Genomic DNA, 22,675 nt, shown 5'->3' with positions numbered 1-22,675 from the left:
GAGTGCATGTTTTGGTTTTTACGAATCAGCTACAAAAAAACTTTAAAAAGAGCATCCACATTTGTTTACATGTATTGTTATGTTTTTACGTGTCAGACCAAAATTTTGTGGAGGGTTAGGGGTAGAGTGGGGTTGTCCGATCTCCGCCACCTAGTGTAAGTTTCGGAGCGCAAGATTTTGCACGCTCAAACTACGCCATACCTGCCTGTCCCATACATAGTTATTACATTTGACATCGTGTATGGCGCATATCACCTCGTGAACAGGATTTTGAAAGTAGAAAACCCCTCGACTTTGATCAATTTGTTTTGCCTACTTACGGGATGTTCATTACGGGACCTTTCACCTCTAAGAATTTCGGTGACCATGACAAGGGACGGCAAGAATTATTACTTATGACAGTAGCTTTGATTTAAAAAAAAACTCACCAGCAAAGGCGCCAATTGAGGGAGTCAATTATCCCCTCTATATTTAGAAAAATAATTTATATTTTTAGCAAAAAGTACCTTTTTTGGTTTTGCCATTGAACAAACAATCGGAAAAAATAAATTTCCCCCATAGCATTTTCGTGAATTGGCGCCACTGCTCACCAGACTACAAGCAAGAACAAGCGCAAATTCTTCAACATATGTAAATTGAAATCTAGCGTTTAAATCCTTCTCAATTTGTTTTTCTACATCAGCCGTTACCATCACTTACCACGGTCAGTAACCACAATATGCTGAAGGTGACTAAGGTAAGTGGGTTGTAACGACAATGGTTAAAGAAGGCAGAGTTAAGCTTGTTAACAAAACTTGGGAACTACTAGAAATAGTTGAACCAAAAAACGGTGTCTGGTATTATCACCTTACTTCCCTTGAAAGCTAGATGGTAGAAACACTGAAAAAGAATTTGCCATCCTTGCGCGTCAGCGGTAAAAAAGGAGACGGAACACACATTTCCCAGCAAAAAACATTCCCGGGTTTTACTGGAACATTTTTCCTGACTGCTCCAAACAAATATCACGGCCCATTCATCAACATTTTCAAACAACTGAAAATTCTCTATGAAATATGATTGGCTAATATTAGAACTAGCTAGATATTGACGTTAGTAAAACTTCATTGTGAATAGGATTCGGAACATAAAACCCGGGAAAATATTACCGGGTTTTACTGGAACATTTTACCTGACTGCTCCAAACAAATATCACAGCCTATTCACCAACATTTTCAAACAACTGAAAATTCTCTATAAAATCTGATTGGCTCATATTAGAACTAGTTAGATATTGAAGCTAGCTAGATATTGACATTAGTAAAACTTCATTGTGAATAGGATTCGGGGAAAACATTCCCGGGTTTTACTGGAACATTTTTCCTGACTGCTCCAAACAAATATCACGGCCCATTCACCAACATTTTCAAACAACTGAAAATTCTCTATAAAATCTGATTGGCTCATATTAGAACTAGTTAGATATTGAAGCTAGCTAGATATTGACATAAGTAAAACTTCATTGTGAATAGGATTCGGGGAAAACATTCCCGGGTTTTACTGGAACATTTTTCCTGACTGCTCCAAACAAATATCACAGCCCATTCACCAACATTTTCAAACAACTGAAAATCTATATATATAAAAATAAGTTGTTTGTGTGTGTGTGTGTCTGTCGAGTGACGCCATGTTTGTGTGTCGACTGACGTCATGTTTTCGACTGACGAAATTACAGATCGGGACATCGAGACACAAATGACGACCGGGACACCGGCACATAGGGAATATAAATGACGACCGGGACACAAGGAATGTTCGATTAGCAATCACCATCAACAAAGCACCGGGACACAAATGACGACCAGGACATTAGTAAAAAAAAACTAAAAAAAAGGTAAAAACTACAAAAAAACTAAAAAGAAAAAAAACTAAAAACTAATAAAAAAATAAAAAGCTAAAAAACTAAAAAAACTAAAAAAGAAAAAAAAATAAAAAAAGCAAAAAAAATGAAAAATAAAGGAGAAAAACAAAACTAAAAAAAAATAAAATAAAAAGAAAAAAAACTAAAAAAAAAAGTAAAAACCAAAAAAAAAAAACTAAAAAGAAACAAGGGGAAAAATACAAAAATTTATTTCATCATATACCATTTCAAAAACGAATGTATATACAGACCGGGATACAAATGACGACCGGGACACAGGGAATATAAATGACGACCGGGACACAACTACAAAGGGGACGCCGGGGGGCACAGGGGGATATATAAATGACGACGGGGACACAAGGAATGTTCGATTAGCAATCACCACAACAAAGCTCAAGGGCAATCATTAGAATCATGAGGTATAACTAAAAAAAGGTAAAAAACTAAAACCTAAAAAAAAAGACCAATTCAAAAACGAATGTATTTACAGACCGGGATACAAGGAATATAAATGACGCCCGGGACCCTCAAAGAGAAATCACAGACTGGGACACCGGGACACAAATGACGACCGGGAAACAGGGACACAACTACAACGGGGATGCCGGGGGGCACAGGGGGATATATAAATGACGACGGCGACACAGGGAATCGTCGATTAGCAATCACCATCAACAAAGCTCAATGGCAATCATTAGAATCATGAGGTATAGATCTGAATACGGATTGTTTTCCCATGGACCATTATATGTTGCATGTTCAAGAGTCGGTAAACCTGACAATCTATTTATATGCACAGACAATGAGACAGCAAAGAATGTTAAATATTCGCAAGTTTTACGTAGTTAAAAACATATATATACTACTACTACTACTACTACTAATAACTCACTGCAGCACCAAGCCGCCTGAGGCCAACACAGCTACGCACGCTCCTCCTCCAACCTAATCTATTTAAAGCCTCCCTCTTTACACCCTCCCAGGAAGTTCCCATTTCCTTTAAATCCTTATTTATGACATCCTCCCAACCCAGACATGCTGTAGATAAAGTTTTAAGGGAAGAACAATGCGGTTTTAGAAAAGGTAGAGGATGTGTCGACCATGTTTTCACTCTTAGGTTAATAATTGAGAAGTCCCTTCGTATACATTTATATATATATATATATATATATATATATATATATATATATATATATATATATATATATATATATATATATATATATAGATTCATAGGTGGGACATAGAGACACAACTACAATGGCACGTAACTAATATGGCACGTAACGACTTACGCGCGCGGGGGGGCTTGGGGGGGGGGGCGAAGCGCCACCCCAACAGCTAGTTCTCTATAAAATCTGATTGGCTCATATTAGAACTAGCTAGATATTGACATTAGTAAAACCTCATTGTGAATAGGCTTCAAAGAAATTGTCAATGGAAAACAGTTCATGTAATAATTGCCTAGCCAGATATCCCCGTCCACACCTATGTGTCATTGATTAAATGCTTCTCATTAAAAGCTGAAAACCCAGAAAAAAACTTGCTTGATTTTAAAATAGGAGAGATAAACCCCAAAAATTCAAGCGATCTTAACGAAAATATACCATCAGGGGAGCATATCACTGTAGACGTTTCAAGCTCTTAACAAAAAAGAAAAAAAAAAGCGGAACCGGAGATTTTGCCAGAAGAAAGATTACGGAGGGGTGTTTATTAATTATTATTATTTTTTTTTTAGTTTTTTCCCCCAGGGGTAATCCTATCGAACCAATGGCCCGCCCTAGAAGATTGTAAGGTAACTCGTTTGGCCGCAAATCAGAAGCTCTAGTGGCTTTTTTAAATGATGAAAAAGGATGGAGGGCAACTAGCCCCCTCTCCTTAAAAGAAATCTGATCAAACATTGAAATAGTCATTTGATTCCGCATAGTTGAAAAGGCCAGTAACTTATTAACTTACTCTGGGGATGACATGACCCCCCCCCCCCACAGCCCCTGAGAAAGGGTTAAAAGTTACGCAATTTGCCCTTTGTTTACATGTAGTATTTTTTTTATTGTAGAATATACGGAAATTTTTCGAAAGGATGATTTCTGCGGTGGAGAAAGTTTCCGGGAGATTTTACAGGGATGGGACTGGGGGATTTCCCTTGCATGATTTCAAATACAATTATAAATTAAATAACAAAATAAAGCAACTGAAATTAAGGAGCAACATTACGACTTGAAATGAAGACAAACTATTCCGGATATAGTGGAGCAGCCCCCTCCTCAACGCCCCGCTTTTTACGCTGAAGCTTGACTTTTTGTCTCAATATTTTAGAACGACTCCTGAAACACAAGGACCACTGAACTGGAACGAAACGTGTTTTTTAGAGAACTTGAGCGTAAAGAGCGAGGGACAAGGAAGGGGCAGCCACTCTCCTCTATAGGCTATATAATTTCTGTTCATTTGAAGTTTCACTGTTGCTGCTTACTTTCAGTTGAAACAACTTGTTTTTTATTTGATATACTGAAAACACACAAAGAGAATGTTTTGGACACGAAAATTAAGGGGGGGGGGGTCAAACTTTTTTAGAATCCGTAGAGGGAGGGCAGTTTTCCCCATGAAGGTGCCATAAAAACCACTTTCAAATTAAAATAGCCAACCAAAATAAGTGTTTTTTCTTCAGAAAACGAACATATATTTTCATAATGTTATCGAGCATAGTCAACAAAACATATCCTATAATAAAAATAATTAATGTTTCGGTCATCGGTAGAACTGTCAATTGGGGTCTATCATGTTCTAGTGATCAAATTTTTTACAGGCATTGACACATATAAATAAGGAGATCTCAGAGTCTGATTAATTTTTTTGAAATTTGGAGTAATTACAACTACAAAATAAAAACCCATATTAATAAAAAAATGTTGCAAACATCTTATCATCCATAGACTAATTTAAATCTTGATTCTCCACAGCTGTGCCCTTTAGGGCCGTGGTATAGAAAAATTGGACAAGGGAGTGGTAAGACAGATATTAAAGGTAAACACTACCGTTTTTGAAGTTGGTGGGAGAGGGGAGGTAATATTTGACCAAAATGTCGTAGTTTCTGATAACTGTTTAAAAAATAATTTTACCTATAACTTGCACTTAAATTACCGCATATATATATTAATTTCCAGTCAAAGCAAAGAATTATTTGGTATCAATAGACACTCAATAAAAATGAAAGAATTTTAACGAAAATCAAATAATCAGATTCAGCATATCACAGAATCCTACCATAGAGGTTTCAAGCTCTCATATACGAAAATGTGAAATTTTGTATTTTTGCCAGACGAAAGATCACAAATGCGTGTTTATCTGTTTGTTTTTCTCCCAGGGGTGATAGTATCGAACCAATAGTCCTAGAATATTGGGAGAGGGTCCATTCGAACGGAAATAAAAGTTCTAGTTTAAATGACCAAAAACATTGGAGGGCAACTAACCCCCTTCCACATACCTTTCCCCTAAAAATTGTCCGGTCAAAATTTTTAGATAGCCATTTTGTTCAACATAGTTGAAAGGTTCAATAACCATGCCTTTAGAGATAACACAGCCCCTGGGGAAAGGTCTATAAGTCATGAAATTGGCCCATTATTTACATGTAGTATTCATTATTGGGAAATCCCCGCGGGGAAAGAAGTTTCCGGGGGGGGGGTGGATTTTCAGAAGAAAGTGCGCTAAGAAAAATCGTCCGCAAGAAATTATGCAGGGGAACTTTCAGCGATAATGGAATTGTCAGGGATAAATTTTCCTGGCAGGAAGGGGATATTTTACGTGGGAAAAACTTTCCGTGGAGTAGGAAATTTTCATGAAGTGGGAGCCACATTTCTGACATTATTTATGAAACGATCAGAAATTAAATTTAAAAAAAAGTTATTTTTTAACTGAAAATAAGGAGCAACGTCAAAACTTAAAACGAACAGAAATTATTGCGTATATGAGAGGGGTTGCCTTCTCATATGTAAAGCCAACAGTTATTGAGAAATTATATTACAAAAAAAAATTTAAAAGAAGTAAAAATCATATTTGCTTATAATTTTCTCAAATTCAGGGAAGAATTGTACAGTACTTTCAATCCATTTTAGCAGTTGAATGCATCGATATATCAGTATTGGGAGGTTCTCAAGTTTCAAAATTTTTGCCTAGGGCCAAAAACCAAGACGCTAAAAGAAGTTCGACATAGGTCAAATTATGTTTTGCGTTTTTTGATTTCGTACTGTTTCAATCTACGGGTAGATGGGTTGAAACAAGTGACCCACGGTAAAATGCATGAGCAATATACAATTTGGGCTATATATTTGCCCATTAGAGAGTTGGGTGTATAGCATAGTGGAATCCCAGTCAAATAGTGTAAGCTAAAATTCTTCTGCATGTTATAAAGTAAGAATCATTTTAAAAACATGTTTTCGGCTTGTATCTATATTTTCTTGTTGTTTTACAAATTTTTAGTTTTACCTTCTATATTTTTGTTTTCTTTGTGTTACTCCACCTCTCCTGTTCATATAGTGGGTTATAAACAATTTTGCTATTATTTGGTTTTCCCTTTCTCGTTTCTTCAGTTTTAAAATTTAGTTTTCTTCCCAATATTGGCAACAGCTTTCTAATAAGCCAATTTATGCTCGTTTAAAGTTGTAAAGCCGACCGGTTCATAGATAATATTTTTTGTTTTTATTTTATTAAGAAAAATCCTGATTACTATTCCCACCAGTATTCCTTATAGGTTAATAAACATTTAATCGTAAGTATCAACATCAAGTTTTGTCAAATTAATCACTTGATTAGCATATCCTCATATCAATCACTGTCACAAATTCCAGTACCCTTTCTTTGTTTTTTAATGGTATTCGTCCTTGAACTTACAAATAGCCTACGTGTTGCTAGTCACCCAAAAATGACCACGGACAGTAAATACATAGCCTACTTAATGTAGCTCTTTGCTCAAACTGTATACATCTAATATATTGTTCGAAGATAGATAGAATTGGATCGTTTTAGAACGTGACAAAACCGGTTTATTATCTTTTCCCTCAAAGGAAATAATAAAACCTGCTTTCTCAAGAGCGGTAAAATAAAGGCGCCAAAATTTGGGAGGTTAATGGACATTCTTCAGGTTCATAAATTATTTTAAATTATTAAAATAAATTATAAATTATAATTTATAAATTATTAAAATAAATTATTTTAATTGAATTAGAAACACGGATTATCTAGCTTGATCCGTCCAAAATCTAGAGCATGTCAGTATAGGAAGATAGAAGGCGTGTACACTCACGCGGGGGAGCTCACCCCCAATCCTAATTTTATCTGATTTTTGTTTCCACTTCATTTAAATTATAGAATAAGCTTTTCTTAATCACTGACCCCACTATAAAAAAAAGAAAAAAAAGATTTCGCATACATGACTGGAGGGCGGCATTTGAAAAGAGTGAAAAAAAAGTAACAAGTGGGTTGTATTACAAATGCAGGGAATCAAAGAGCAAAACGACATTACAGGAACTATGGGTCTAAAGTCCCTCCACATAAGTTTGTACCCAGGACAGGGAAATATCAATCAGGTTACTTCACGCACACTGGAGATAAGATTGGAGGCACAAGTCTTGAAAACACATGGCAAAACAATGCAGAATAATGTTAGCGATTCAGAATTTTCAATATATTGATATTTGAGGTAGATAATTTCGAAGACCACACAGCCTATCCATATAAAACTGCCTTCGACATATAAAAATCTGTATTTTCGAGACGTTAAATAAGAAAACAAGAGCTAATAGCTCATATGGCACTTATGACGAGGCCGGAAGAGCCAAGAGCTCATATGGTATGAGCTCTAACAAAATTCTATGAACCAATAGATTGATTTAAAAGGAAAAATCAGAGGCTTAATGCCAGTCAGGATTTAAAATAAGAGCTCTGAGTCACGATTTCCTTCTAAATATCAAAATTCATTAAGATCCGATCACCCACTCGTAAGTTATAAATACCTAATTTTTTCTAATTTTTCCTCCCCTTTAGCCGCCCAGATGGTCGAATCTGGGAAAACGACTTTATCAAGTCAATTTGTGCAGCCCCTTGACACGCCTACCAATTTTCATCGTCCTAGTACGTCCAGAAGCACCAAACTCGCCAAATCACTGAACCCCTCCCCCAACTGACCCAAAAAGAGCAAATCCAGTATGGTTCCATCAATCATGTATAAAGGACATTTGCTTATTCTATCCACCAAGCTTCATCCCGATTCCTCCACTCCAAGTGTTTTCCAAGATTTCCCCCTCCAACTCCCCCCAATGTCAAAAGATCTGGTCTGGATTTGAAATAAGAGCTCTGAGACATGAATTCCTGCTAAATATTAAATTTCATTAAAATCGGATTACCTATTCGTAAGATAAAACACCCCAATTTTCACGGTTTCCAAGAATTCCGGTTTTCCCCTCCAACTCTCCCCAATGTCACAGGATCTGGTCGGAATTTAAAATTAGAACTTTAAAGCACAATATCCTTCTAAATATCAAATTTCATTAAGATCTAGTCACCCTTTCGTAGGTTACAAATACCTCAATTTTCAATATTACCCCCCCCCCCCCAACTCCACCAAAGAGAGCAGATCCGGTCCGGTTATGTCAGTCACGTATCTTAGACAGGTTTTTATTCGTCCCATCCAGTTTCATCCTGATCTCACCGCTTTAAGTATTTTTTTAAGATTTCCAGAACCTCCCTCCCCCAATTACGCTGGATCCGGTTGAGATCTTTTTAAATAAGAGATCTAAGTTACGAGGTCTTTCTAAATATGAAGTTTCATGAAGATCCGGTCACTCCTTCGTAAGTTAAAAATACGTCATTTTTCTGATTTTTCAGAATTGACCCCCCCCCAATAGAGCGGATCCGTTCCAATTATGTAAATCACGTATCTAAGACTTCTGCTTATTTTTCCCACCAAGTTTCATCCCGATCCCTCCAATCTAAGCATTTTCCATGATTTTAGGTTCCCCCGCCCCAAACTCCCCCCAATGTCACCAGATCCGGTTGGGATTTAAAATAAGAGCTTTGAGACCCGATATCCTTCTAGAAATCAAATTCCATTGAGATCCGATCACCCGTTCGTAAGTTAAAAATACCTCATTTTTTCTAATTTTTCAGAATTAACCCCCCCCCCCCCCAACTACCCCAAAGAGAGCGGATCCGTTCCGGTTATGTCAATCATGTATCTAGGACTTGTGCTTATTTTTCCCACCAAGTTTCATCCCGATCCCTCCACTCTGTGTTTTCCAAGATTTTAGGTCCCCCCCAACCCCCCCCCCCCAATGTCACCAGATCCGGTCAGAATTTAAAATAACAGCTCTGAGACACGATATCCTTCCAAACATCAAATTTCATTAAGATCTGATCAACCGTTCGTAAGTTAAAAACACTTCAATTTATCTATTTTTCTGAATTAACGCCCCCCCCCAGATGGTCAAATCGGGAAAACGACTATTTCTAATTTAATTTGGTCCGGTCCCTGATACGCCTGCCAAATTTCATCGTCCTAGCTTACCTGGAAGTGCCTAAAGTAGGAAAACCGGGACCGACAGACAGACAGACCGACAGAATTTGCGATTGCTATATGTCACTTGGTTAATACCAAGTGCCATAAAAACTGTTATACTGATTTAATTTTATATAAAATAAAACGAAATTGTAAAACATTAAATAAATCTACTAGTTCGTTTTGCTATTCGAGAACAGCGTCACGTCAATATTTTCCGTTCCATCTTTTACTGACCGGGCATAAAAAAGTTCATATAAACCTTTTATGTATATGCCTATTATATATTGAAAGTTGAACATACAGGTTGAGGGAAGAGTGTGATGCTGTGTTGGCCTTAGACGGCTTGGTGCTACAGCGAGTGGTTATTAGTAGAGTAGTAGAACATCAAGAAATAACTTCTTTTTTACGGAAGTTAGGGGGGGGATCAAAAGATACTTGATAAGAGATACTAATATAGATAAGTATCTCTTGATAAGAGATACTTGATTAGAGATACTAATATATAAATACTTATATATCGCCATGCATCAGGAGTGGGGAAGGGGTTGCCACAATTCTAGAAGACCAGTCGGTGGTAAGCTCAGAGATGCCCAGTGTCATAGGATACAAATTATAAGTTTAAATAGAGAGAATGGAAACACTAATTTTTGTTTATGACTAATATCCGTTCCTGTTTAATTTTCTTAAAATAAACAAAGGGGCTGCAGGCGCTGTTCGTCCGCAGACAAAATGTTGGTTTTTATTTAATTCGATAAAATTTTTGTTTCGTGTTTAATATTTATTTGGCTAAAACATCCATTCTAGGGTTCTCAAACATATTACATTTGATAAATTTACAACAGGGTCATACACCTATTTAGGGACCTTCTCCTTCTTTCCGAAATTATATAAAAGTTGTCATGTTATTATCTTTGGTAATTTATCAATCTTTGCAATGTTTACTTATTTTGGAGTTTCATTTACTATTAATTACATATTACATTAATTATTTACCATTATTAATACTACATTACATTATTACATATTACATTAATTATTTACATATCACTTTTACTCGTCGTCATTTATCAAGAATGCCCCAACGGTTGAATGAGTCTGGGCTATAAGCTTCCCCCCCTCTCCAGAGTCTGCCAGAGAATAAATCTTCAGGGATAGATTTCACTCAAAGAAATAAAAAGGGATAGCGAAGGTTTTTAGTTAAAATCTCAACATCTTTTCAATTTTGGGGGAGACTAAAATGAGTAGGAAAACTAGTCGTCGATTGCCAAGGCCCCGTGGAATGTTACAGCCACTGTGGTCTATATCTTTGTTCCTGGGATTTTTTCTATTAAGTAATATGAAGTTCTATCCATACTCAAAATTATTTGATTTATAAAAAGTTAAGCTTCGAAGCTAGGGCAACTTATGCAAAATGTAGGGAATTCACAGTCAAGACTTCAGAATAGAAAAAGTCATGGAAGAGATTTGATTTCTGGAATGCTAATGTAAACTGCAGTTCTTAGAAGACCAAGATCTGTCTATCCGCGTTGGAAAAGAAATTCTAAAAAAATAAAATAAAGTTACCGCTCAGTTGTCAAGGAAGTCGATGCGCGCTGACAACTTTAAAAATTATTTCTTAGTGTTCAGTTCATTTTACGATATAGATGAGTCTTCTTGCTTACTTTTTATGGAATTAAATGTCCAATTTATAATAAATATAAAAAATAAAACTTTTGTTTTGAAATTAGAATTCACGGTATTATTGCCTAAAAGTTTATGAGAGATAAGGAAATTTTGCTTAGGTTTCGAAGTGACAATGTGAAGTTATATCAGTATTCCACGTTATTTGATTTCTGAAAAGTTTAGCTTCGAAGCCAGGACGTTTTACAAAAAAACAAAATGTACAGAATAGGCCTACGCAAAATCAAAACCAAAATAGAAAGTCAAAGAAGGAATTTATTTTCAGAATACCAATGTCAGCTTAAGTTCTTAGAAGACTATGATTTGTCAATATGTAGAGAAAACCCACCTTGTCAAAAAGAGTCACATCTAGGATACCAAACACAGTTTACGCGTCACTCTGTAAATTATTTCTAAGTGAAAGAAGCACTTTCAAGCAGTTCGTGGTAACGAACTGTAGTAAGAAGCGACCCGGCTCAATAGTAACCGAAACTCTAAAAAAGGGAATTTTGATACCATCAGTTACGTCAAAAGAATTGCATTTTAATGCTGATTTTAAATAGCATTTAAGTTTAAAGTTAAGTCTAGCGTAAAGAGTGGAGCGTTGAGGAGGAAAAGCCCCTGTCATATACGGAGTAATTTCTGTTCGTTTTAAGTTTTAATGTTGCTCATTACTTTCATTTAAAAAAACTTGTTTTTTTTTATTTAATCGTATTAAGGAAGTTCATGTTATCTTGCGTAATTTTCATAGTAATTTCATACTTGATTCAAATATAAGAGCCGCCAAATATATTTTTTAGCAAAAAAAAAAAGAAAACAAAAAATAAGAACTTAAACATAAGAAAAATAAAATAAAAATAAAAAATAAAAAAATAAGAACCAAAAAGTCGACTTGTTCTAAATTGCCATGAGAAAGTTTACTTTCCCAGCTAGAATAGTTTTGTTTTAACACCGTCTGGGACATTTTTTTTTTTTAAACTACTGGGAATTTTACCCAGGAAAAATTCGAGTTCACCTCTCTTACCAATTCAGGCCTGAGCATCGGCATTGTTTCTTTTTTCTGTTTATACAAAAAAACAGAATACAATAAAAACAGACTACCTGTTTTTATTTATCTGTTTATATTTTCTTTTCTGAAAAACTACTCAGGATTTAGAAACATCACTCGAACTTTTTTGCCCAGTTTCACGATTCCCATGCCCAGGAAAAAATCGAGTTTGCCTCTCTAGACCTTTGGACGTTAAGGTCGACATTGTTTCTTTTTTTCTGTTCTGTTTATACAAAAATAGAAACATATTACCTGTTCTGTTCTGTTTCGTTTTTTATATTAGGCATTTGCCCTGTTTTTTTTTCTCTCTCTGTTTTTTTCTGTTTCTTCTGTTTTCTTACGAAAACAGTCTTCTGTGTTCTGTTCTTTTTCTGTTTTTCCTCTGTTCTTGTTGTTTTCTTTTATGGTGATATAAGATATTCAGGAATGTCAGACGATTTGAGACAAGTTACTCATTAGAATAGCAATCTATATTTTCCCGTGAAAAATCAACTATTTCCGATTTTATTGACATTCATTTACGCAGCACCAATAATATACTTATACATGAACAGTATCTGCAGCCAGTGTTGGTAGATAGTTGGTTTAAAGTTGCGCCATCAAAAAGTGAAAATATACCGAAAGCTCTATTTTTCTGATGAAAATGCACCGAACAAACGATTTTCCCAATAAACAATTCGCCGACAATGCACAAAGGCCTAAAAAAAAGCGCCAAAATGGCACAAATGCGCCCTATCTGGCCACTCTGTCTTCCGCTATGACAAAACAGGTTTTGCACCATTTTCTTCAGATAAGGGTAATACACTAATATTTCTGTTCGTCAAATCCTCGCTTGCAGGGTTGCCAACAGCGGTACAATTTACCATTTTGGTAAATTTCACCTCTAAAGGTACATTCTGGTATAATTACAAATTTCCTGGTACATATTACAAAATGTGGTACAATATGGTACAATAATATTTGACTGGGCGTCTGGACGCAGTGAGCGGAGGGAATTGTAGCTTTTATTTGTTTTCTCTTCTAGAGTTTTAAGTTTTCCTTTACACACTTATTTAAGTGTCTGTTGTTGGCCTCTTGCGGTCATAATATAGCGTGAAGCAGCATAGCCATCAGTACGGTAAGTACAAAATAGGTGAGCCACTATTTGGAGGAGTGACACCAAAATGGTGTCTGCAGGGGAAAGGAGGTCTCCGAAATATCTTTGAGAGAAGGTATCTGATACTTTGTTCTCTTTATTGTAATCGTACACGTGTTTTCCGATCGTCCGCGTGTTGTGCGTAGTGAAAAAAAAATTGTCGTCTTGTCCGCAAAAAAATAGATATAGTACGATTTTTTGATCAGTGGTACAACTTTAGGGCGTTTTGCGGTACTTTTTCTTCCGAAGCGCTGGCAACACTGACTCAGTGTGGATGCAGGGAAAGCAAACAGACCTTGCAGTATTTTGATTAACGCATTATTACATAAAATATGAACAATATAAGAAGTGGTTTTTAAATAAGACATTATGAGATAGGTAATAACTGTGTCCTTGCGGATACCAAAAAAAAAAAAAAAAAAAAAAAAAAAAAAAAAAAAAAAAAAAAAAAAAAAAAAAAAAATTACTGCATTAACTCCAGGAAATGTTTTCTCGGCATTTTTCTTTCAACGGATTTCTGAATCCCGTCCAGTTTAACTGTTGGTACTTCCGTATTAGCCAGTACACACTCGAGAGGTTAACAGAAAGTAAGATCTAAGAAAACCGGTTTCATAACTACAAAGACAAACGACGGGTGACAGAATGCATTGGAGTTGTATAAATTGGACTATATATTTGTACATTAGGGGGGGGGGTAATATTAGGTTACTTTCCCTACTCCCCCCCTTAATGTGCAAATATATAGCCCAAATTATATCATTATATGAACTAAAGCATTATATTTTCATCTTATTTTAGTATATTTTATTAGGACTAGCCTAACTCCACTTCTCGAGTGTGTCGGCTACTAACTAATACGGAAGTACCCAACTATTTACTACCCCATCCACCGCTAATACTTGGATATAATCCAAGGTTATATGAAAAATTTTGCTGTTTTTCATTTGGTATTATGAACAACTGTTAGTTAGAAATAAGTCAGTTAAAAGAAAAAAAGTGGAAACTCAAAATGAGTCAGATTTTGAAACAAAAAGACATTTAGAGGGGTACTTTAATAGGGAAAAGCCTTAGTATTAGCCTGATGAAATAAAATAAAATATGATAAAAATACAATAGTTTAGTAACAAAATTATGAAAATTATAACAAAGAATTATGCTAGGGGGGCCGAAAAGAAGACATTATATTAAATACCTAACCTAATGAAAATACCACCTAAATATTTTAATTGAAATATAGCTACAACTAAAATGGAGTTTTCCACCGAGCCGAAGCTTATTGTCTGGCACAAAGACCGTGAAATTTGTTATTGTCTCATATTCGTGATGTAAATTCTCGAGTATACACCATATGATACAGAAGTACCCATTTCCCTTACATTTTTCTTCATTCATACTTTTGATACTCCAAAAACCTAGTATAGACATAATAACGCATTTTTGGAAAAAATAGACAGGAAATGGTAATACGCTTTCTCAAAATTGCTACTTCCAGAGAGAAGTGCTACCCTTGGTAAGTGGAAATCCTGACGAGAAGTTAATGGAAGACTAAAGGTTGGTGTTTTCAAATTGGAGATTATTCATTTTCGGGACTCAAAACGAGGAAATCTTTCTGGAGCTAGTAGAAACCGCTTTACAGAATCTTAACATTCCAAGCTATTAGTGTAGCGAATCGGCATTTTCGATCGCCGGTTATTTCATGCGAAAGCAGTGTGCCTGCACAATTCCCAAGATTCTAGAAAAGCGCATGTTTTTAAGTGATAGGTTTTGAGCTTTCTATTTCATTCAAGTCCTGTTTTTTTCTGTTTCTTCACAAAAAAAAAAGAAAAAAAAAGAACAATGTCAAGACTTAGAAGGACCTACAAACTGCTGATCATAAAAAACGCTGCAAAACGAAGCAGTTTTAGCAAAACGCAGCAAAAGGTCCGCAGTAGTGGGGCTCTCCAAAACGATAAAGAAAATTATATGGTATTTCGATTTTTTTTAAGCTTTCTTATGCTAAGAAATTTTTTTTAAGCTCGATTTTTTAAAAGAAGAATTTCTTTTAAGCTCGATTTTTTTTAAGCTTTCTATTTCTTTCTCTTATTCACTTTCGATGCTTTACTTATTTCAATAAAAAAGGAGGAAGCCATATCCTTGTCTTGATACTGACTATTCAGTACCGAGCATCCGTCATCAATCGATACATCAATCGATTCATCGATACATCAATAGCATAATCGTATACATCAATAGCATCGATACATCAATACCATAGATCACCCAACACTAGCGCAGACCCCTTGTTCAAGTCTTGGATGAGATCACAAGTTTTATTTTAAAAAAAATTTGAAAAAGACACACATGCCCAATACTTAGGGGGAGGATCAGAGAATTTTCTGGGCCATTCATTCCATTCACCTAGGAATATGTATGTATATTTGTAAAAGTTCTTCTTTTAAAGTTCAACGCGAGTAATATGCTTCAAAATATAAAAATCTAAAGAATAAGCTTCATAATTTCACGAATCAATGAGAAATTTCCCATTGAAAACTGTTGCCACCAAATGAGGTGGAGGAAAGAGCTTGAAGATGTAGAGCGGTCCTCACAACCGCTGAAGTTTCCAACACCACCCTTTTTCATTACCTCGGCCACCGTGAATCAAATCAAACCATTCACTACATTAAACAAGCCTGAGCCGAATCCACCGTGCATCGTAATACTTCATCGTCCATCGATTGATAACACTCGAGAAGTCACTAGATGTCTCCTTCACGATAAATCCTTATTCAATACATACTATGTGCTATCATTTCCCATCAGTGACGTGCCTGGGGTGGCTTAGTACCCCCCTCCCCAGATCCTAATCTTTCCCGAATTTCTGGAACTTTTTATTCAAATGAATGAATAATTTTTTTTTGATTGAGTAATGATTCTTCAAAAAATTCCGCCTACATGCATAATTGCCATGAAACCCCATAACTTGGGACTACATTTCCCCAAGTGCGGTTGGACACCGGACATCGATCTGTTCCAAGATCCTGAACATAATAAGGTACACAAGAATTCGAATATCGAGAGCTGGGTAGATGCAGCGCCCTTCCGACATTTTGGGAGGCACACGTGCAAATGATAAGCTGACAAAGAAGCATTATCTTGGTAACATTTTAAACTAGTAAAAAAAATGCAAACTTAAAGAAGAAAATTCCTTTAGCCAGGCCATAAAGGAGGTATTGAATTAGCTTCATAACTCTATAGTTAGTTTTCCCCCAAAAAATCTTTGCATATATTCAACTTTCCCGAGCAAAAAATATGCAAAGTTTGAGAGAAAAACAGTCAGGTTAATCATGAGTCTACGAAGAACTTCCAATTCGAAAGGGGGTACTAAGCATATATATATATATATATATATATATATATGAAAGCACATATATATATTATAATATATTATAGCAATATTTTTGAAGAAAGCACTGATTAGCAGTTATCCCCCCTTTCTTTGAAATAATCATTAATCGAAGATTATCATTATGACAGTATTTGGGCATGGAGCCTTTCGAGGGGGAATAAGAGTATTGTATTTTCATTTTGTTTTTATCGGTGAATAGACTCTGAACTCTGAACAGATTGTATACATTTGTTAGCCTACCCCAAGAACAATATCCTTCCAGAAACAACTACTGAAATGGTGTTAGGCCAAAAATTAAAATTGTAAAATTCTCTAAGGAAGATGCTCACTTTTGACTAATGTAGAAGACGAACGTCAATTATTAGTATTTTTCCGTTTTTTTTTTAATATATGACTGCCAAGGAGTCAATTTACCTTAGTAATAAACCGAAAAACCATACCTTATTTAGAAACAGTTCAAAATTACTAACCAAATAAGACATATCAGCGTGGGCAGAATGAAAGGGCGTAGCACATGTTATTACATTATTACAGGAAAACAAAAATACAGTTTTTTGAGCTTTTCAGAGTAATAGTTTTTGCTAAAGGATTTAGATAAAGAAATCTAACAAAATTACTAGTTAGCTTAATAATATTGCCTTTAATATGGTACTAACACCACTACTAACAGCCCATTGCAGCATCAATCACCTGAGGCCAATACAACGACGCACTCAGATCTAAAAACACATAGACTCAAAATTACTATATTTGATATTATATATTTATATTATAATATTATATACTAGCTGTTGGGGTGGCGCTTCGCACCCCCCAAGCCCCCCCGCGCGCGTTAGTCTTTACGCACCATATTAGTTACGCGCCATTGTAGTTGTGTCCCTATGTCGCATCTGTGAATATATATATATATATATATATATATATATATATATATATATATATATATATATATATATATATATATATATATATATATATATATATATATATATATATATATATATATATATATATATATATATATATATATATATATATATATATATATATGTTTTTAACTACGTAAAACTTGCGAATATACAACATTCTTTGCTGTCCCATTGTCTGTGCATATAAATAGATTGTCAGGTTTACTGACTCTTGAACATGCAACATATAATGGTCCATGGGAAAACCATTCGTATTAGATCTATACCTCATGATTCTAATGATTACCCTTGAGCTTTGTTGATGGTGATTGCTAATCGACCATTCCCTGTGTCGCCGTCGTCATTTATATATCCCCCTGTGCCCCCCGGCGTTCCCTTTGTAGTTGTGTCCCTGTGTCCCGGTCGTCATTTATATTCCCTGTGTCCCGGTCGTCATTTGTGTCCCGGTGTCCCAGTCTGTGATTTCTCTTTGAGTGTCCCGGGCGTCATTTATATTCCTTGTGTTCCGGTGTCCCGGTCGTCATTTGTGTCCCGGTGTCCCGGTCTGTATATACATTCGTTTTTGAATTGTTTTTTTTTTTTAGTTTTTAGTTTTTTACCTTTTTTTAGTTTTTTTAGTTATACCTCATGATTCTAATGATTGCCCTTGAGCTTTGTTGATGGTGATTGCTAATCGAACATTCCCTGTGTCCCCGTCGTCATTTATATATCCCCCTGTGCCCCCCGGCGTCCCCATTGTAGTTGTGTCCCTGTGTCCCGGTCGTCATTTATATTCCCTGTGTCCCGGTCGTCATTTGTATCCCGGTGTCCCGGTCTGTATATACATTCGTTTTTTTAGTTTTGTTTTTCTCCTTTATTTTTCATTTTTTTCCTTTTTTCTTTTTTTCTTTTTTAGTTTTTTAGCTTTTTTAGTTTTTTTTTATTAGTTTTTAGTTTTTTTTTCTTTTTAGTTTTTTTGTAGTTTTTACCTTTTTTTTAGTTTTTTTAGTTTTTTTTTTACTTATGTCCTGGTCGTCATTTATACTCCCTGTGTCCCGGTCGTCATTTGTGTCCCGGTGCTTCGTTGATGGTGATTGCTAATCGAACATTCCTTGTGTCCCGGTCGCTTTCCCTTTGAGTGTCGTCATTTATATTCCCTATGTGCCGATGTCCCGGTCGTCATTTGTGTCCCGATGTCCCGGTCTGTAATTTCGTCAGTCGAAAACATGACGTCAGTCAACACACAAACATGACGTCACCCGACAGACAGACCCACACATCCACAGACAACTTATTTTTATATATATAGATTTATATATTATATATTATATAATATTACATATTATAATATTATATATTTAATATTATTATATTTACTAATATTAGACTTTTTCTTAGAGAATGATGTAAATTTTCTAACAAAATAGGAAAATCGTCCCCTTTTTAACGTATCTTTAGGCAAAAGAAAACTGTTAGCCGAATTTAAAAGATTTAATTCGTTAGCAGGATAGAACAAAAATATCAGCCATGGACTCAGAACAACATTTCTGTCTTTCGTTTATATATCAAAACCATAGAAGCGCAGAAACACAAAACACCAAAACTGGCACTTACGTGTTATAGCGACCACATTGTTGTTCTTGATCTGAGTAAAACCTGTTCTTCTCTCTGCATTCGGAGATAATTGGCTTAGTCTCAGTGAGATAAACTACTATGCCGGTATATTTTAATTGAATATTTAATTTATAGAATTGGTTAGGTATTTCGTATGATGCGTTCTGGGCGGCCTACTTTCCATAATTCTCTCTTTGTATTTTCCATAGTTTTGTTACTAAGTGTTCTATTTTCATCATATTTTGGCAAATTTCATTAGGGTTAGCCTAACATTACTTCTTTGGCCTGGTCGCTGTAACACATATAACGGAAGTACCCCAAAACTGTCACAGGCTACATAAGATTTAAAAACAACAAAAATAAATGATATCTGCACTTCCGACTTTAGAAAGACTATGAACAGTATTTTTACTCTAGCTTCATACAGAAGCAGATTTTCTCTGATCGTTCTTCGATTTTTACCAATTTCGTGTTTTCGCAAAACGATTGCTTTTGAAGAACCACCAAAGCTATGGGTATGTTTCTGAATTTTAACGCTGTAATTATTACATGAGCATCTTGCATTAGAAGATGGGCAGTGGGAGGTAAGTAAAGAGGGCTAAGGTTCGAATAGTCTTTACATATGTGTTAAAATAGGGAATACTTCACGAAATTTGTGAAGGAGACGATCTATTGTGAAGGAGATTGATCTTTTTTTTGCTATGTTTTTTCTTTTTTTGTTAGTGTATTACTTTATTTTTTGGTGTGTTTAGAAAATGGTTAATTTTTACTACTGCATACCAACAAAACGTATGTTTTTCCATCAGTGCAGTAGATGTGTAATGTAAAGAGTTATAATTATGTTTATTAATATAGTATCGCATCGTATCGAAAATGCCATTAAAATAGAGTTATCTTGAATGGGACGATTCCAAGCTATTGATTAGATAGTTTATAGATATTTTATAGAGTTTATAGATTATTATAGATAGTTTAAGCACGTTTTCAACTCGACTAGTGTTTATGTCCCCACTCTCCATAAAATATTGTTATTTTAAGATTTGTTAAACTCTCCTGTAACGTTGCAGCGCTATCACGAACGCATTGCACATGCTACTAGAAAAAGAAGGGAGGGGGTAATTTCTTTCTTTTCTTTGTGCCACAATGCCGACAAAGCTGAATCATAAGCTTAGCTCCCTTTAAAACAAATCTTACACAGGTAAAACGTCATTGCCAAGAATAGCAAAATACGATTTTTTTCCCACCCTGTGTAACATTAAATAAAAAGTTTTTTTTAACTGAAAGTATTAGCGACATTAAAGCTTAAAACGAACAGAAATTACTCCGTATATGAAATGAGTTTTCCCCTCCGCAATCCCTCGCTCTTTACGCTAAAGTTTGACTCTTTGCCCCAATTCTAATTTTTTAAAACAATTAAAATTTTTAGCGTAAAGAGCGAGGGATTGCGGAGGGGAAAACCCATTTCATATACGGAGTAATTTCTGTTCGTTAAGTTTTAATGTCGCTCCTTACTTTCAGTAAAAAAAAAAAAAAACTTGCTTTATTATTTAATTTCTGAACGTTTTGAATCAATGCATGTTTTGATTTTGGCTCTCCGCAGAGGAATAATTAAAACGAAATTTGCATTTTTTTTTTTTTTGGCTAAATGGCTTCCTCATAATTTTGATCGAGTGATTTTGAGAAAAAAGAGCGGGGGAGGAAGCCTAGTTGCCCTCCGATTTTTCGGTTAATTAAAAAGGCAACTAGAACTTTAAATTTTTTACGAATCTTTTTATTAGTAAAAGATATACGTAACTTATAAATTAGCTTACGTAGAGAACTTTTGTATTCTCTTGTTTTTATTACATATATGAAAGGGTTCGCCCCCTCGTCAGTACCTCGCTCTTTACACTAAAGCTTAAATTTCGTCCCAATTCATTAAGAATGACCCCTGAATCACAAAAGCCGTAGAATAAATAGTCGAAATTACTAAAAATACTTTAGCGTAAAGAGCGAGGTATTAGGAGGAGGTGAGCCCCTCATATGGGTAATAATTTCTGTTCGTTTTAAGTTTTAATGCTGCTCCTTACTTCCAGCTGAAAAAACTTTTCATATTTATTTTTTCATTGTTTTTTTTTTTTAAATAATGCTAGTAAATTCTGCGCTCCCTTCATGGAAATTTTCTTCCACCATGACAAATTCCTCGATGGAAAGTTCCCCCAGCATATCTCCCTCTTCTCAACCCCTCCACCAACCAAAAAATCCTCCTGAAAACGCCTGTACACTTCCCAATAACCATTACTATATGTAAGCACTGGTCAAAGTTTGTAACTTGTAGCTTCTCCCACGGGGACTGTGGGGGAGTAAGTCGTCCCCAAAGACATAGTTATAAGGTTTTTAGACTAAGCTGAATAAAATGGCAATCTCAGAATTTCGATCCGTTGACTTTGGGAAAATAATTAGCGTGAGAGGGGCCTAGGTGCCCTCCAATTTTTTGGTCATTTAAAAAGGGCACTAAAACTTTTCATTTCCGTTAGAATGAGCCCTCTCGCAACATTCTAGGACAACTGGGTCGATACGATCACCCCTGGAAAAAAAAAAAAAAAAAAAAAAAAAAAAAAAAACAAATTAACACGCATCCGTGATCTGCCTTCTGGCAAAAAATACAAAATTCCACATTTTTGTAGAGAAGAGCTTGAAACTTCTACAGTAGGATTCTCTGATATGCTGAATCAGATGGTGTTATTTTTGCTAAGATTCTATGACTTTTAGGGGGTGTTTCCCCCTATTTTCTAAAATAACGCAAATTTTCTCAGGCTCGTAACTTTTGATGGGTAAGACTAAACTTGATGAAACTTATATATTTAAATCAGCATTAAAATGCGATTCTTTTGATGTAGCTATTGGTATTAAAATTCCATTTTTTAGAGTTTTGGTTACTATTGAGCCGGGTCGCTCCTTACTACAGTTTGTTACCACGAACTGTTTGATAAACTAGAAAAATTGATTTTATCAAAAGTTTCTATCTAATAACTAGTCAATAAATGATATACTCCCAATTATTATGGTTGCAGCGGTAGCTGCAACCTAGTAAAGAGCGAACAACAGCCCATAGTAACGAAAAGCTAAAAAACGCGTTAAGAAAACAAACTGCCTAGTGAAAAGAAATTGTCATCTGAGACAGATTCAGGAATGGTAACTATTATTTTGGTTCGTCTTAAAATTAAAAGTATATCACGAAAAGATATTTATGGTGATTTCGAAAAAAAAACCTAAAACCCCTCGAAAATGGCACCTGTTCGAAATGAAAAGTGTACCATCGGAATCAGCATAGTCGTAAACCTGCATCTGGGAAATTACAGTCCCCTACCTTGAAAAACAAGGAAAATCACATTTTAGTGATTTTAGTGATAGAGAAAATCACTAGATACTGTGTTCATTTGCGTAGCACATTGTTCCTTCCCTTTAAAATAGGAGTTTGTATTTGGGGCCCAAGTG

The 22,675-nt window shown here is 35.3% G+C and overlaps 1 protein-coding gene across 1 annotated transcript in view; it reads right to left on the bottom strand.

The window, feature by feature from the left end:
* LOC136039513 (zinc finger protein 239-like) overlaps nt 1-22,675 on the bottom strand; it is a 139,732-nt gene that overhangs the window by 102,838 nt on the left and 14,219 nt on the right. The window lies entirely within an intron of this gene.

The sequence above is a fragment of the Artemia franciscana genome, chromosome 19, assembly GCF_032884065.1.
Source record: "Artemia franciscana chromosome 19, ASM3288406v1, whole genome shotgun sequence".
Taxonomy (NCBI): domain Eukaryota; kingdom Metazoa; phylum Arthropoda; class Branchiopoda; order Anostraca; family Artemiidae; genus Artemia; species Artemia franciscana.
This window is presented reverse-complemented; position numbering and strand designations above follow the sequence as displayed.